Source organism: Geotrypetes seraphini, chromosome 2 (genome assembly GCF_902459505.1).
Source record: "Geotrypetes seraphini chromosome 2, aGeoSer1.1, whole genome shotgun sequence".
In the NCBI taxonomy this organism is placed as follows: domain Eukaryota; kingdom Metazoa; phylum Chordata; class Amphibia; order Gymnophiona; family Dermophiidae; genus Geotrypetes; species Geotrypetes seraphini.
In genome coordinates this window covers 175,570,697-175,587,527 of record NC_047085.1, presented here as the reverse complement: position 1 = coordinate 175,587,527, position 16,831 = coordinate 175,570,697, and the positions used below count along the sequence as shown (strand labels likewise).

Sequence of the window (16,831 nt, the reverse complement as noted above, 5' to 3'; positions counted from 1 at the left end):
CCACAGATCAGAGCAGAAATACTTCTGAGCAACTTTCAGAAAAATAAACTGAGGGGACAAGAGCAGCTCCCTGGGAAGGAGACGGAGCTCAAAAAGATGACTGACATTCTGCAAACAATTTGCGAATTCAGATGCAAAACCCTAGCATTCAGGACTACTAGACACATTGCACTATAAACTGTTATAATCTCATCGCCTCTTAGTCATCTGCTTGGTCACTACAATTGGCTAAATTACATGTTTTAGCTGTTCCACTGCCAGGCATAATTGACTTAGAACCTACTAGGCTAAAGCTATAGGGGGTGAGGACTGGCTGGCTTCTTAGGGATTGAGGGTGAGAGCAGTGTGTGTGGGAAAATGAGAAACTGGGAGAGGGGGGGTGCAAGGGACAGAAAAAGAGAAAGATATCAAATTTTCATGTCAATAAAGTAATTTGATAGAAAGAGACTAATGGGGACTTAGGCCAAAGTGATGTGTGAAACAAAAAGGCAATAACCTCAGATGCATGTATCAGAGGGTTGAAGGGTTTAAAAAAGCCATTAATGTGACTCTCACTGTCAGCAAGTGAAGTGCCTGATTTATTAAGCTTTCTTTTCCCATAAACATGGAATGGGAAACCAGTATATCAGGACCTAAAGGAGCTACACTGGTGAAGGGCTGAGTGGGCATTCTGGAAGTGGTCTCAGCCTCTAGCTCCTAAATTTAAAAGCCTACACTAGGTGTTCCACCTGCCAGCGTTGTGGAGCTGGGAAGGGCCAGCTTAAGGGGTGAGACAAGGGTGCGAAAGCCTCTTTCACTGGCTGGATTCCTTTGCTCCACCACTTGCTTTGCTTCTTTGTTGTGCCAGCATTTGTGTTAGTGGCTTAGCAAGGGTGAATTGTCTCCTTGGCGGTGGCAGCCCTCCCCCCCACTTTGCATCCCTTCCCTTTCCCCCTTTCCAGGAGCAAGCATCATCACAAACTTGCTGGCCGGCCACAACGGTATCTGCTCTTCCTCCCGATGTTACTTCCTAAGTGCGGGACCCGGAAGTGACGTCAAAGAGCGCTGACACCCATACAGGCTGCAAGTTTGTGATGTTGCTCACACCGGGAAAATTGTATGGGGGAAGGAAAGCAGCGCAGAGAGCAGGACGGGTGCTGGCCCCCCCACCGAGACGGTGACTGGGGCGGACTGCCCCCTCTGCCTTACTATGCCACTTCACGGTGGTTTTAAATGTGCCAAATGGCATGTCTCACAAAAATACAAGTGCTGATTCTCATTTTTAAAACCAGCAATGGTGGCAGCAACAGGAATGGCACAACACAGAAGCAAAGCATAGTGGTGAAGGAACATGCGCCCGCTGCTGTATTAATAAGTGGGGTGGCACTCTGGTGGGAAGGGGACTGAAGGTGTACTGGGGCAGTTCTGGCTGCATGGAGACTGTTGACTGGGGGGGGAGGGAGGGCCTCCGATTGAAAAAGGATTAAAGCTGTGGGCAGGGGATGCTCTGGCTGAAAGGGGATCAAAAGCTGTATATGGGAAATGTTCTAGTTGGAAAGGGGCTAATGATTGGGTTCTGGCTAGAAGGGAGCAGATAAGGTGCTGGGTCTGGAAAGAGGTTGGTTTTGGAAAAGTGCTGCTATGTCTGGAGCCGATGTGAGCCAAAGTGAGCCTTGAAGATGTACGCAGGCAGATAGAAAAACTAAAAACTGACAAATCCCCGGGTCCAGACGGAATCCATCCAAGGGTTCTGAAGGAATTAAAGGAGGAGATAGCAGAACTACTGCAGCAAATTTGCAACCTATCCCTGAAAACAGGAGTGATCCCGAAGGATTGGAAGATAGCCAATGTTACGCCCATCTTTAAAAAGGGATCAAGAGGTGACCCGGGAAACTACAGACCGGTGAGTCTGACCTCGGTTCCGGGGAAAATGGTGGAAGCACTGATAAAAGAAAACATCGATGAACATTTTGAAAGAAACGAACTTATGATAATCAGCCAACATGGTTTCTGCAGGGGGAGATCGTGCCTAACTAACTTATTGCACTTCTTCGAAGGAATTAACAAACAGATGGACCAAGGAGACCCCATAGACATCATATACCTAGATTTCCAAAAAGCCTTTGACAAGATGCTTCATGAACGTCTACTCCGGAAACTGAAGAACCATGGGGTGGACGGAGACGTACACAGATGGATCAGAAACTGGTTGGCGGGTAGGAAACAGAGGGTAGGGGTGAAGGGCCACTACTCGGACTGGAGGAGGGTCACGAGTGGTGTTCCGCAGAATTGCAAAGAGACTTGAACAAACTAGGGGAATGGGCGACGAGATGGCAGATGAAGTTCAACGTTGAGAAATGTAAAGTATTGCATGTGGTAGAACTATACGATGGGAGGGATGTTATTGAATGAGAGTACCCAAGAAAGGGACTTGAGGGTAATGGTGGATATGACAATGAAGCCGACGGCACAGTGCGCAGCGGCTGCTAAAAGAGCGAATAGAATGCTAGGTATAATCAAGAAGGGTATTACTACCAGAACGAAAGAAGTTATCCTGCCATTGTATTGGGCAATGGTGCGTCCGCATTTGGAGTACTGCGTCCAATATTGGTCGCCGTATTTTAAGAAGGATATGGCATTATTCGAGAGGGTTCAGAGAGCGACACGTCTGATAAAGGGATGGAAAACCTTTCATACGCTGAGAGTTTGTAGAAACTGGGTATCTTGTCCCTGGAGAAGAGGAGACTCAGAGGGGATATGATAGAGACCTACAAGATCATGAAGGGCATAGAGAGAGTAGAGAGGGACAGATTCTTCAAACTTTCAAAAAAAATATAAGAACAAGAGGGCATTCGGAAAAGTTGAAAGGGGACAGATTCAAAACAAATGCCAGGAAGTTCTTCTTTACCCAACGTGTGGTGGACACCTGGAATGCACTTCCAGAGGACGTAATAGGGCAGAGTACAGTACAGGGGTTTAAGAAAGGATTGGACAATTTCCTGCTGGAAAAGAGGATAGAGGGATATAGATAGAGGATTACTTCACAGGTCCTGGACCTGCTGGGCTGCCGTGTGAGCGGACTGCTGGGCACGATGGACCTCAGGTCTGACCCAGCGGAGGCATTGCTTATGTTCTTATGTTATTTCAGAAGGGCATAATATGCAGTATTGCCCCATTTGAACAGAAATGCAAAGCACATTTAACTGCTGCAGGAAAACAAAAAATTTTAACAGGAGAAATTAATTACTTTTAACTATAGTCTGTCAGCTACATTTAACATTATACACCTCATAGGTGTTGGAACAGGGGAAGCCAAAAGGGTCATGGCCTCCCAAAAAAACTGGCAGTTAGTTATGGCTCAACTCCCCCACCTACCTCCTCCCGGACGTTGTAATTTTAAATCTTCAGGCAGCCGCCATGCAGTGTCAATGAGCAGGTCTGCCCCGAAACCCTTCATTCTGCAGTGGCCTGCCTAGGTGGAACAAGGGATAGAAGGGTATAGATAGAGGATTACTGCACAGATCCTGGACCTGTTGGGCCGCTGCGTGAGCGGGCTGCTGGGCGCGATGGACCACAGGTCTGACTCAGCGGAGGCATTGCTTATGTTCTTATGCTAGAACAGGGAGCTCAATTCTGGGGCAGTGAGAAGTGAAGGACAGTTTTTATTTCAAATAGCTTTGTGAGTAGGAAAGAATGTAAGGGAATATGGAGAGGGAAGGATAAGGGGTGAGAGGGGGAGGGGTGAAGAGAAGAAAAGGCAGAGTCATTGAATGCTGAAGAAGGAAATAGATGGGTGAGTGCTGGAAAAGGGAAGGAGGAGGCAGAAGGGCTGATATTGGGGGCATGGGATGCAGAAGAGTAGGGCCTTTGACAAATGTAGACTCAAAAGATTGGGTGGGAGACCAAAAGACAACAGACTAAGATTAGCTGGGTATTGGAAGTGTTAAGTGAGGGCTTAAGGCTTGCGTGGGATTGTGAGTAAGAATTTGGGGTTAGATGGGGTGTATAGTGGGGACTAAGAAATTGGGACAACATGGACTAGGTTTTTAGGTGAAGGCTTGGGTTATATGCAGATACAGAGGACAGGTTTGAAGAGTCGAGTGGGAGGAAATCAAAATGGGACAGAGACTATGGGGAGAAAAGGGACAGGTATTTAAAGGCGGTAAGAAAGCATAGAAATGGGAAAAATAAAAATATGTATAAGAGCCTGGGCTTTAAGAAAGGGATTAGAGGTCAAAAAGGAATGAGTGATAGGGAATGAGCTGGAGCTGGTGAGGGGATGAGAGCAGTAGAAGAGAGGTGAGACTGGGAAGGGCATGAGTATAGAAAGTGGAAATGTGGAACTAGAAAGTGGTTGAAGAGATAGGGGAACAGGACAGAGGTGGGAAATAGGAGGGCCAGGGAAGTAGAAAATGGAAAGGTTAAAAGAGGGAGACTGAAAATTGAAGGGGGAATGACATGGAGAGATAAAAAAAGATGAAAGGCATGCTTGCAAAAGAGGCAGAAAATTAAAGGAAGAAAAAGAGTAAAGAAACAAAATGGAAGTGAGATCCTGGGACAGGAATAGGGAACCCCCCCCCAACAAGAGGGAGTAGTAAAGAGATGAAGACTAACCCAATTGAAAAAATAAAATGATCAGACAACAGACGCACTAAAATATATTTTCAGTTTGTACAGAATGAAATATATCAGCATTTGAAAATGTGTAATTTCTTGTATTTTGTTCAGTACAGGGATCCCAGGGTGCGTCTACCTCTCTGGCTGCGGCCAGCCAGGATTTAGGGGACCTTTCCAAGAGAAATTCAGAGGATGTCTCAGGGCTTGCCCTCCCTGTTAGGGGATATGGGGTCACAAACAGGTGCATATGCGTTAGACCCTGTGGTGGCTCTCAAGGCAACAATCCCAAGGTCCTCCGTCTATTGAGAACAAGCATCTTGAGAACAAGCATCGGGTGTACACGTCATGATAAATTAGTTTAATCGAGGGATTGTAGCCCTGAAGAAACCCCCCAAGGGTGAAACATGTTGGCGAACTAATCCCTTGCTGTCCACCACCTAAGTTAAGTACTATATACTTATTTCACTTAGTAAAGTTGATGGTTTTACTTAACTCACTGAAATTTAAAGCAAAACTAAATAAGTGACCCGATGACGATTGGATGCATAAAGCCAAGTGTTATGAAAGGTTATTGAACACTTGGTGGCATCTCTGAGAGCCTGAAGAGTTATAAGAATAGAAGCTATTTAGGGGTGGTTGATGACACCATCCCTTCACTTGAGTTTTCAGATTACACCTTCTATTAAATTAACTGTTTAAGTCCATTCAACAATTCACTTATGTAGGCACTGGCATAACTCCCCTCATGTCAGTCAGCAGTGGAGTTTTCAGCTGATGCTGCCACCACCAGCTACCCATGCATTCTCAGTTCTTGTACATATATAACTCAAGGAAGAGTGGGGGAGCTCCACTAGATACCAGTGCTATTTCTTTGGTTGAGTAATCGGGGAGTCGACAGATTGGGGGAATGAATGGTAATAAGGCTATTAGCACAGTAGATGATGGCAGATAAAGACTTGTGTGGTCCGTGCAGTCTGTCCAACAAGAAACTCATAGCATAAGGTAAAATATGATACTAATGCATACATGATTTTGATTTGACCTTGCCAAATTAGTGCACAGACTGTAGAAGTCTGCCCATCACTGCTTTTATTCTCCAATTACTAAAGTTGTCATCGAAGCTCCACTTTAGCCCATTCAAATTTGTCTAACCATAATCAAATCACAGACTATAGAAGTATGCTCGGCCCTCAGTTTGCTTTCCAGTTGCTGGAGTTGCCATCTAAGCACTGCTAAGTTTGTTGTTTGGTTCCATTCGTTCCATACAGGATTACTTCATGTGTATTCCAGGTTATCTACCACCCTCTCCATGAAAAAAGTACTTCCTGATGTTATTCCTGAGTCAGCTCCCCTGCACGGAAAGATTAGGTTCTTACCTTGATAATCATCTTTCTAGTAGAAAGGCATAAGAGTCTTGAACCAGTGGGTTATTCACCCCTAGTTGCAAGTTGTGTAGAAGGAATCATCTACATTTGTTTTCTTTCTTGGCCCCGTCTTCTGCCTCACAGGGCTGTTCTGTAGCTCCTCAGTTTATACCTAGTTGACATTTACTAGAGGAGAAGAAATAAGGAGATGGATCTATTGTATAACACTTAAGAACATAAGAATAGCATTACTGGGTCAGACCAATGGTCCATCAAGCCCAGTAGTTCATTCTCACGGTGGCCAATCCAGGTAACTAGTACCTGGCCACAACCCAAGGTGTAGCAATATTCCATGCTACCAATAAAGGGCAAGCAGTGGCTTCCCCCATGTTTTTCTCAATAACAGAACTTGTCCAAACCTTTCTTAAAACCAGCTACGCTATTCGCTCTTACCACAACCTCTGGCAACACGTTCCAGAGCTTAACTATTCTGAGTGAAAAAAAATTTCCTCCTATTGGTTTTAAAATTATTTCCATGTAACTTTGAGTGTCCCCTAGTCTTTGTAATTTTTGACGGAGAAAAATAAAATAAATTAAAAAAAAATCGATCCACTTGTACCCATTCTACTCCACTCAGGATTTTGTAGACTTCAATCTTATCTCCCCTCAGCCATCTCTTTTCCAAGCTGAAGAGCCCTAACCATTTTAGTCTTTCCTCAGACGAGAGGAATTCCATGCCCTTTACCATCTTGGTCGCTCTTCTTTGAACCTTTTCTAGCACCACTATATCTTTCTTGAGATAAGGAGACCAAAATTGAATGCAATACTCCAAATGAGATCGCACCATGGAGAGATACAGGGGCATTATGACATTCTTGTTCTTATTAGCCATCCTTTTTTTAAATAATTCCCAGCATCCTGTTTGTTTTTTTTGCTGCCGCCACACATTAGGTGTAAAGTTTCATCGTATTGTCTAACTGCAATCTGATAGGGCAGGCCTTCAAGACTCATATGCCTTTCTATTAGAAAGAAGATTATTGAGGTAAGAACCTAATCTTCCCTTCTAATGCAAAAGGCATAAGAGTCTTGAACCAGTGGGACATACCAAAGCAGTTCCCCGAGTCTAGGGTGGGGCAGATGAGCCTGCTGCTTGCACTGAGGACCCAAAAGCTGTGTCCAGTTGTGCTGTTATATCTACCCTCTAAAATTGAGATAGAGGGTGGTCCACATAGCTGCTGAACAAATCTTCTCAGGTGGACTCTGCCCATGAAGAAGCCACACTCCTCAGAGTGTGCCCTCAATAAAGAATCAATGGTTGCCTATCATATCTGATGTACACTGAAGAAATAGCCCTGAGAATCCTTCTGGTCATGGAAACCTTAGAAGCCGGCTTCCCCAGGCAGCTAGGACTCGTTAGTACAAAAAAAAAAAGATTGGAGAGACGAAAATGATTTGTCACCTCAAGATAACGGAGATGAATTCTCCTAACATCTAGCATGCCAAAACTTTTGGCCTTTGTCTTCAAACCCGTTATCAGGATCGCAGGCAGTTAGACTTCATGATTTATGTGGAAAGCCAAGGATACTTTTAGTAGAAAATAAAATACTGCATGCAGGGAGACGTCAGCCTCTAAATCTGGGGAAAACTCTAAGCTTGACAGAGCCTGGATCTCCAAGACCCTGCTTTCTGAAATGACAGCTAAAAGGAAAAAACGTTTTAACTGTAAAATCCATCAGCGACTCCTCCTGTAAGGGCTGAGTCTTACTGAGGCCCTGCAAGATAATGTTAAGATTCCACATTGGGCACAGCTGTAGTACAGAAGGATGCAGCCATGACGCTTCCTTCAAAAAAAACTGGCTACATCAGGCTGGAAATCCAAAGAAATTTCTCCACTTAAGCCACCTGCGCATTGATGGAACTAACTGCCAAGCCCTTCTCAAGCCTGTCTGGAAGACATGCAAGTACTACAGACATCGGAGCCTAAAAAGGCTCCATATTCTGTTTAGAACACCAGTGCTGAAAAATGTTTCCAAGCCTTAGCATAGTCTGTGACAGTTTCTGTTTACATAGCCCTAAGGAGAGTAGCTATGACCCCCTCCAATTAGCCATTTTGCAATAAGGCCACAAGCATAAGCACTATGTCGTAGGCCCAAGCGAACTGAATCCCCCAGGGCAATTGCACCCTGTTAGAGAACAGCTGGCTGAAATGGAGATTTGAGACACTTGTTAATCTGTAGCCTAGCCAAATACCACGGTTTGATGTGCCAATCTGAAGCAACCCTAGTTACCAACCCCAGGTAGGTCGCTATTCTTTGAATAACCCGCCCTACACAGGGGAAACACGTACAACAGCCCTTTCTCTGGCCAAGTTTGTACTAGAGCATCCATGCTGGTGCTTCCCAGTTTGAAGCTTGGCTGCATAACAGAGAGACTTTGTTGACTACCAACGCCAACAGAGCAAACATTGGATGCCCACAGTGCCTCACAATGCTGTCAAAAGCCTTCCAGGCCAAATACTATTCCCCCGAGTCTCGGGGCTGCCAGCTGGGATAGTCAGCCTGTACATCGTCCATTCCTGCCACATGTGCTATTTATAGAGCTGCCCTATATGTGGCTTCTTTCCAAAGCAACAACTGGACTTGCAGTCTCCATGCCTACCTGAAAGCTGATGTATACTGTTGCATTGTCTGAGAGAACTATGACCGCTTTGATTTCTAGGATGTTCTCCAATGACTGCAGCGTTAGACGATGGCCTGCAGCTCCAGTCTGTTGATAGACTATTTCCTCTGTTGGGTCAACCAGTGTCCAATTCAATTCATCACTTTGGGTCCTAAGTTCAGCCCTCTCAGCTTATTCATGAGACATCTGTGAGGAACTGTATCAAAGCCTTTGATGAGATCCAAGTAGATTACATCTATTGCATATTCTTTATCCAGTTCTTTGGCTACCCCTTTCCCCCAAAAAAATCAATCATATTCATTTGACAGGATTTAACTGCTTTAGAAGGGTGAACTTAACTCTTCTATACCCCGTCAGACCTGGTGGTATATTTTTTATGTTGTACTTGCATTAAAATCTTTATATCAATCTGCATTGGAGTGGAATATTTAACAGCCCATTCACTGTAATATGCTGTACACAAATATTCACTTCTGCACAGACCTCTCACCAGTTGCCTGCAGTAGCTTTCTGCATTACCCTCCAGTGCACTCTTTAAGAATGTGCACCTTACTATTTGCAAAAAGTATGTATTATTTGAGAAGAATGCACCCTTGACCAGGTTGCCCCAAAATAAAAATAAGCAAAACTTTAAATGAAATGAGAACACTGCACAAAAAAACCTCAAAAATAATTAAAATGTTTACCCTGTACACCCTTAATTAGGATTACCATATAGAGCCAGAAAAAAAAAAAAGAAAATGGATTGAGATATCCAGGTTTACTTCCATTGAAAGCAATGGAAGTAAGGAAGACATACAGACATCTGGGTTTTACTTCCAATGAAAGAAATGGAAGCAAAACCCGGATGTCTTGATCCGTCCTCCTTTTTCTGGAGTCATATTGTAACTCTACCTTTAGTAGATGTCTCCATTAGAGAATGACACGGGGTCAAATTTTTCCTTGTCCCAACGGGAACTCATTTTCCCATCCCCGCAAGTTCTTTTCCTGTCCATGCCCCTTTCCTGCGAGCTCCATCTTCATCTGCACAAGCCTCACACACTTTAAAATCATAGGTGTTCGAGGCTTGTGCGGTTAAGGCAGAGCTTACAGGAATGGGACAGGGACAGGGACAGGGACATGGACAAAACTCACAGAGACAGGGAAATTGAGTTCCTGCAGGGACAGGGAAAAATTCATCCCTGTGTCATTCTCTAGTTTCCATCTGATACTGAACCAGAAATGAAAACCATCTCTTAAAACAGAAATATTTTAAAGGGGATTCCTCTTCTCAAAGCCGCCAAAATCCAAATATAGTTGAAAGTAAACCTCCAAGGACCTACCAGAGTCCATTACCATGCTAATTTGCCATCCTAATCCAAATGGCTGGGTGGTGAATTGCCACCATGCTGAGCCGTAAATTTTTAGATTACTGTTTTAGGGACTAACAATCAATTGTGCCATATTTTGGAGGGACTTTCTTCTTCCTCTTCCCCCTTGTACTTTTCTATCTCTAGTTTGGAGTCCTGGGTGGGAGGTATTGGCGACTTCCTGAAAGAAACCCTGAATGAGGTGGCCTACCAGGGTAATCGTCCTTCCCACGCAGCACAATGCTAACTTTCTCCGTATGCACTTGAGCAATTAGAGGTAACATTTTCTTTTTCAGTGGTGGCGGGTGCTTGCGAGAGAATCCGGGGCTAAAATCCAGCTTTTGTTAATTACAGACAATTCGACTTTGCGTTGCCTACTTAAGGGGTGGTGAGAAAGGAACAAACGTTGGAAGGCAAAAGAACCGCAGTAAATATTTTTCTCACACCCCCCCACCCTAAAAAAATACAAACTAATAGGCAATTCCGTGTACGTTAGTTGATATAGCGTAAATTATAAATGTTTGGAGATTGAACGGGAGGGGGAGGGGTAAAGCGTCATCGTGCTCTGGTCATTTCCGCCTTGTAAACAGCAAATGCAGATACATTCGCTCTCTAACTTGGTTTTCTTCGATTACGACAATAAGCCGGTATTTTAAAGCGCTAAAAATTGAGAAAGGGCGCGGGAGGTTGTATGGAATAACTTCCTACATATAGCATTTATCGGTCTCTGTGGAAGGGGAAGTGGCAAGCAAGGAACCCAGCCCGGGGAAGGGGGAGGAGCCCGACACTGTAGGAAACTTCTCACCTCTGTAAGACTTTTACTGCCACTTCGGGCAGCTGTTCTCCGGCACCACGATTTTATTTAACCCGCCCCCCCCCCCAAAAAAAAAAAAAAAAAAAGCCATAGCATAACTCTTCCTTGGAAAAAAAAAAACCCTAATCTGGTTACACCGACAAACCGATTAAATAGTACTTGTCGATATAAGTGCATATAACATTTATGAAAAGGATAAGAATCTTGGATAGTGGACAGTCTCAATTTTGACATCATTTTTTTGGGGGGAAGGGAAACTACTCTTCCAACGGTCCGGGGGTGGGGTGGGGGCAGGAGATATTTGGTGGGGCCTGCGCGGCAGCTGCATAACCTCCCCCCCCTCCGGGGTTTTCACAACTGAACAACAATAATTAGGCGACGGCTACTCAATTAACACAACTTTTATGGACCTGGTTTTGTTTATTTCAATAATAAACAAAGGAGAATGGCGGGCTCACACGGAGGACCGAGATCCTCCTTCCAAACAACTAACAAACCCCCAACTGTAGAAAGCTAGCTTGTGATATTTTGTTAAAGATTGTGCTGTGCGTTTCTGGGTGTCTTTTCTTCTAATCACTGAGATGATTTGGCGGTTAAAGTGTGCAGATTCCTTATAAGGAAATGTAAGGGGACACTACCCGTGTTTTCAGTTCCTCCCTGCACAGTAAGCAAAACCCAACAGTTTATTGTAAATCGGAGGATTTCATTTTGTTTTCTTTCCATGCAAGTGTGTTAAAGTTAACCCACATTTCTGCTGAAGCCAGAACAGAGTTAGAGCGTGCAAGACGACATTTATACCCTAAGAATTTAGCAACAGTGAAATCACAACACGGCTCATTGACGTAACTGACTGCCGACGCTTAGGTGTGGCACTAAAATATTCAAAATATTCAGCAGGGTCTAGACTCACGGCAGCCTTTTTTTTTTGGGGGGGGGGGGGGGGGCGGGGGGAGTGAGTGCAGCTGGCCTTACTATTAAAAAAAGAAGAAAGGTTAACACAGAAATAACTAAACCTTTGAAATTTATACTTTTATTATGGGGTTCTGTGTATACTCTTTATTAGCCTTTATTTTTATGCATTAGAGCGGATTAATATGGCAAAACACACTGCTTCAGATAGCTAGAATTATCAGGATGTATGTAAATCTAAGATGAACATAGAACACAATACAGGTATTGTGTGCAAATAAGTAGGATTTAGTATGAACATAGTACACGTTGCTAGTAATATATGTGTATATATGTAGGTGTAGGATGATTGATAATGGTATAAATGTAGCTATATTGCAAATCATCTCAGAAAGCACTAACTCTGTACAGGCAGTCCCCAAGTTACAAACGCCCAACTTAAGTATGACTCATACTTAAGAACGGGGTTGCAGCTTCATTTGATTTTGGATGCACTGTTGGATAAATTAAACATCCTAATATTATATATAATATGTATAAGTCCATACAGTGGGGGTTTGGCAGGCCAACAGGGTACACCTGTGTATTTTACTAAGGTGGGCAGTATGGAGATAGAAGGCCAACCTGAATAGGCCACAGCAAGTGGTAACAGCTCCATGTGAGACACCAGAAGGAGACAGTGGCACCAGTGAAAGTGGGCATCAAGGACATTGGGTTGTGGGGGCAAGAACTGGGACTGTTGCAAAAGTTTTGTGGGTAACTAGTGTATGCATATGTATACATGTATATGTGTCAGGGATGTAGCCATGGGCTGGCCTGGATGCAGGCCAGCCCACTTAGCAGCTGAGTACCATTCTGTAGCTGGTGGGGATCCCCAAATCCCGTCAGCTACAGAAATCTGGAGCCAGCCAGCCCCAACCCAATAAGTGCGGCTGTTAGCAGCTCTTAGGAGCTTGCACAAGAACTGCAAACAAGTTACATTTGACGTATGCTCAGTTCATATGTGGAATGGAACATGCTTGTGGTGCTAGCATCAGTGATGACCATTAGCACATCTGTTAGCAGCTCTTTATATGGGGGTGTAGTCTGGATTTCTACAGCTGGATCCCCGTCAACTAAGGTCATTTTCATGGAGGGGGAGGGGGAGGGGATGGAAGGGAAAAATAAGAGAAGGGTGGGTTAACCTATTGCAGCATTGGATGTGCAGAATTTGGACCCTTGATTAATACCTGAGGACCGTATTTAAAAACAGACATCAGATAAAGGCCATATGGTTCATCCAGTCCATATCATCTGATACCTATCTAGGGTTACCATATGGCTCCAGAAAAATGAGTCTATATTGAATAGCAATAGGAAGATATACAATGGTATTCTGTGAATTATTATCAATTAGTTACTATTGGCTTTCACAGTTATTAAATCTTTTCCATTTATGTTTGCTCCTTATCATAGATAAATATCTAAAATTATTATGGTGATGTGCTCAGACCTGTAACCCAATAAAAGGTGAAGCCACCATCATGAGTTTAACAAGGGGACCATCATTGCAACCACCTGTCCCCGTCCCTCCCTGAATGATCTTGATACTGTTCAGATACTTTGTTTGTACTTATCTGAATATAGAGGGGTCTGCTGTTCTTCTTAATCTTTGTTAAATCTCACTGGTGACTGTGATCTACCCAATATAGTGAAGATTAAAATTCAAAATTCAATGCTGATTGTGTTTATCCTCTTTTACTCCCGTCCCCCCGACTCGAGTTTCGTTTGCTTCGTCGGGGAGGGACACTCATACCGGCTCGTTGAGAACAGAATCATTCAAAGACTTCAGGTCATCTCACTATATGGGGTAGATCACAGTCACCAGTGAGATTTAACAAAGATTAAGAAGAACAGCAGACCCCTCTATATTCAGATAAGTACAAACAAAGTATCTGAACAGTATCAAGATCATTCAGGGAGGGACGGGGACAGGTGGTTGCAATGATGGTCCCCTTGTTAAACTCATGATGGTGGCTTCACCTTTTATTGGGTTACAGGTCTGAGCACATCACCATAATAATTTTAGATATTTATCTATGATAAGGAGCAAACATAAATGGAAAAGATTTAATAACTGTGAAAGCCAATAGTAACTAATCCAGAAAAATGAGGACAGATTGAGTCATCAGGGTTTTACTTACATTGCTTTCAGTGGAAGTAAAACCCGAATATCTCGATTTGTCCTCTTTTTGCTGGAGCCATATGGTAACCCTAAATCTGTTCCTCCTTCTAAGGGCCCCTTTCACAAATCCGTGGAAGTGATGCTGCCATGGTAAATGCACCGAAGCCTATTTCATTCCTATGGGCTTTGGTATATTTACCATAGCAGAATTACATTACATTAGTGATTTCTATTCCGCCATTACCTTGCGGTTCAAGGCGGATTACATAGGAAGTTATATGGACATTTCCAGAGGAAGTGTAGAGTAGAGCAGGTTGCTTCTGGGTATTGAGATGATTCCTGTGGTGATTAATTTGTTTTCAAGTATTTCTTGAATAGCAGAGTTTTTATTGCTACTGCAGCTTTGTAAAAGGGGCCCTAAGAAATCCCACACACCTGTTCCATACATTCTTGAATTCAGATACTGTCCTCATGTCCATCAGATCGTTCCACACATCTACCCCCTTTCCGTAAGGAAGCATTTCCTTAGATTACTTTTTGAGTTTACCCCCTCCCTTCAACTTCATCTTATGCCCTCTTGTCCCAGAGCTTCCTTTCAGTTGAACTTCTTGTATAGATATAAGTAAATACATTTTTGTCTTTTTTTTTTTTAAATCTGAGGTCCATCGTACTGTATTCTGAGGAGAATGTTAAATAGACTTGTCTGCTCCATAACAATTCAAAAGGCTCTTGGAACTTTTCAAAATGGAAGGATTAACCTATATATTTATTTATTTATTTATTTATTTTTTAACTGTCCCTGGCAGTGCTATCTGCTGTAGCACGCTATGACTGAATTGCGCTTGTCAGTTCCCACTGACCTATGGAAAAATACCCTCGGTGTGCTTCCTTAAAATAGCATTTTGATATTGCCCCTTGAAGCAGAGACATTGCAGCTTACTAGATATATCCTGACGAAGAAGAATAAGAAAAACTATTCAATGAGTCCGGGTTGAGGAAGGAAAACTCTATAAAGATGACATGCTAAAGTGCACACAGTTATGCAAGGCCAGTTTTCATGCTAAAAGAGCAAGAAGTAGATGTTAAATGGAGTAATGAACACTATTTTCTTCCTTAGAATGCAAAATGCAAGTACAGTACTGTATTTGGTTCCCAAATAATGCTTGTTGAAATTTCATGCACAAATTTAAGGCTCATTCTACAAAGCAGTGCTACTGATTAGCGACGTGCTGAATGCGTAAAAGCACATCCAGTTCCCATGGGCTTCTTCACGTTCAGCGCACGCTAATCGGTAGTGCCGCTTTATAAAAGGAGCCATTAATGTTATGAGAACGCTACACTCCCAAGATGAAATATGCTTACATACACCATCAGGACACTCCCTCCAACTCCAGGCAGCCTAGAAACGATCCTGTTACTACTTCTTGCCAAACCTCTGGAACAGCCTACCTCCTCACATCAGCCCTTAAAGGACTTCTTAACTTTAGCAAAGCTGTAAAAACCTATCTTTTTGCCTAGTCATTCCCTCAACCTTTCACTAGCATCAGTAAGTGATCCTATATGAAGATATATTGCAACACACTGTATGATTGTAAACCTTGTATTGTTTTTATATCTCAATATAAACCAATAATGATTTGCCATCAATTCTTGTATGGAACCATACCTGAATTGTTTAAAAGTAAGATGTCAAATTATTTACCGTCTAGGTCTCTGCGTTCTGAGAACTCAGCGTTATTAAAAACAAATGCTAATCCAAAATATGCCGAGACCAGTAAAATGGCCTTTTGCTTTGTGGGGGTCAAATTGTGGAACTCGCTTGTCTGTCAATTATGAAAATGTTATGACAAGGGTAATTTCAGAAAACTATTAAAAACGCAGTTATTAGTTAATGCATTTTTCTAGAAACTGATCTTTGCGATTGTTCTTTTGATGGGCGCTTTATGTGATTTTCTGATGATTATATGTTTGATTTTATTTGTTTTATTGAATTATGTATATAACAATATGTAAACCGTTTAGGCTTAAATCAGTGATCTCAAACTCAAACCCTTTGTGGGGCCACATTTTGGATTTGTAGGTACTTGGAGGGCCGCAGAAAAAATAGTTAATGTCTTATTAAAGAAATGACAATTTTGCATGAGGTAAAACTCTTTATAGTTTATAAAACTTTCCTTTAACAGTTAAAAGGAAAGATATATAAACTATAAAGAGTTTTACCTCATGCAAAATTGTCATTTCTTTAATAAGACATTAACTATATTTTCTGCGGCTCTCCAAGTACTCTATTTTTTCTGCAGCACTCACATTTAAAGTTCAATATCTTTTCTTTCTCAAAACTGGCACATTTCAATCACTAAATTGAAAATAAAATCATTTTCCTACCTTTGTTTGGTAATTTCATCAGTCTCTGGTTGCACTTTATTCTTCTGACTGTGCATCCAATACTTCTTCCCTTCTTTCAGCCTCCTGTATGCTTCCTCTCCTCCAGACCTCATTCCCTCCCCCAACTTTTTCTTTCTTTCTCTATGTCTGTCTTTCTCTGATTCCGTGCCCCATTTTTTGCTTTGTTTCTGGTTCCCTGTCCCCCCTCCTTCTTTCTTTCTTCCTTCCTTCCTCCGTGCCCCATTTTTTGCTTTTTTTTTTATGGCTCCCTGTCCCCACCCCACCTTCTTTCTTCCTTCCTTCCTTCCTGCCCTCCCCCATACCACCGCCGCAACGGAATAGGCTGCTGCTGCTGCCGCTATTGGGAACAGGCCATCTCCCTGCTTCTCTTCTGCACGGGGCCGACCAACTCTCGCTGCCCGACGTCAATTCTAACGTCGGAAAGGACGTTCCGGTCAGCCAGGCAGTGATTGGCTAGCCAGAACGTCCTCTCGACGTCAGAATTAACGTCGGGCTGCCAGAGTTGGTCAGCCCCGCAGGGAAGAGAAGTAGGGAGATCAAAGAACACAGT

The 16,831-nt window shown here is 43.1% G+C and overlaps 1 protein-coding gene across 7 annotated transcripts in view; it reads left to right on the top strand.

Moving 5' to 3' along the window:
* Positions 1 to 16,831, top strand: part of ZNF516 (zinc finger protein 516) — a 368,076-nt gene that overhangs the window by 91,731 nt on the left and 259,514 nt on the right. The window contains exon 1 of one of the 7 annotated variants that reach the window (XM_033934359.1): positions 10,064 to 10,265. The exons of 4 other annotated variants lie outside the window; for them this stretch is intronic. The gene's annotated coding sequence lies outside the window, so the exon portion shown is untranslated. Of the gene's footprint in view, positions 1 to 10,063; positions 10,266 to 10,393; positions 10,416 to 11,441; positions 11,467 to 16,831 lie in introns of those variants that run through there. 2 more of the 7 variants (XM_033934365.1, XM_033934363.1) reach the window with 2 other exon arrangements.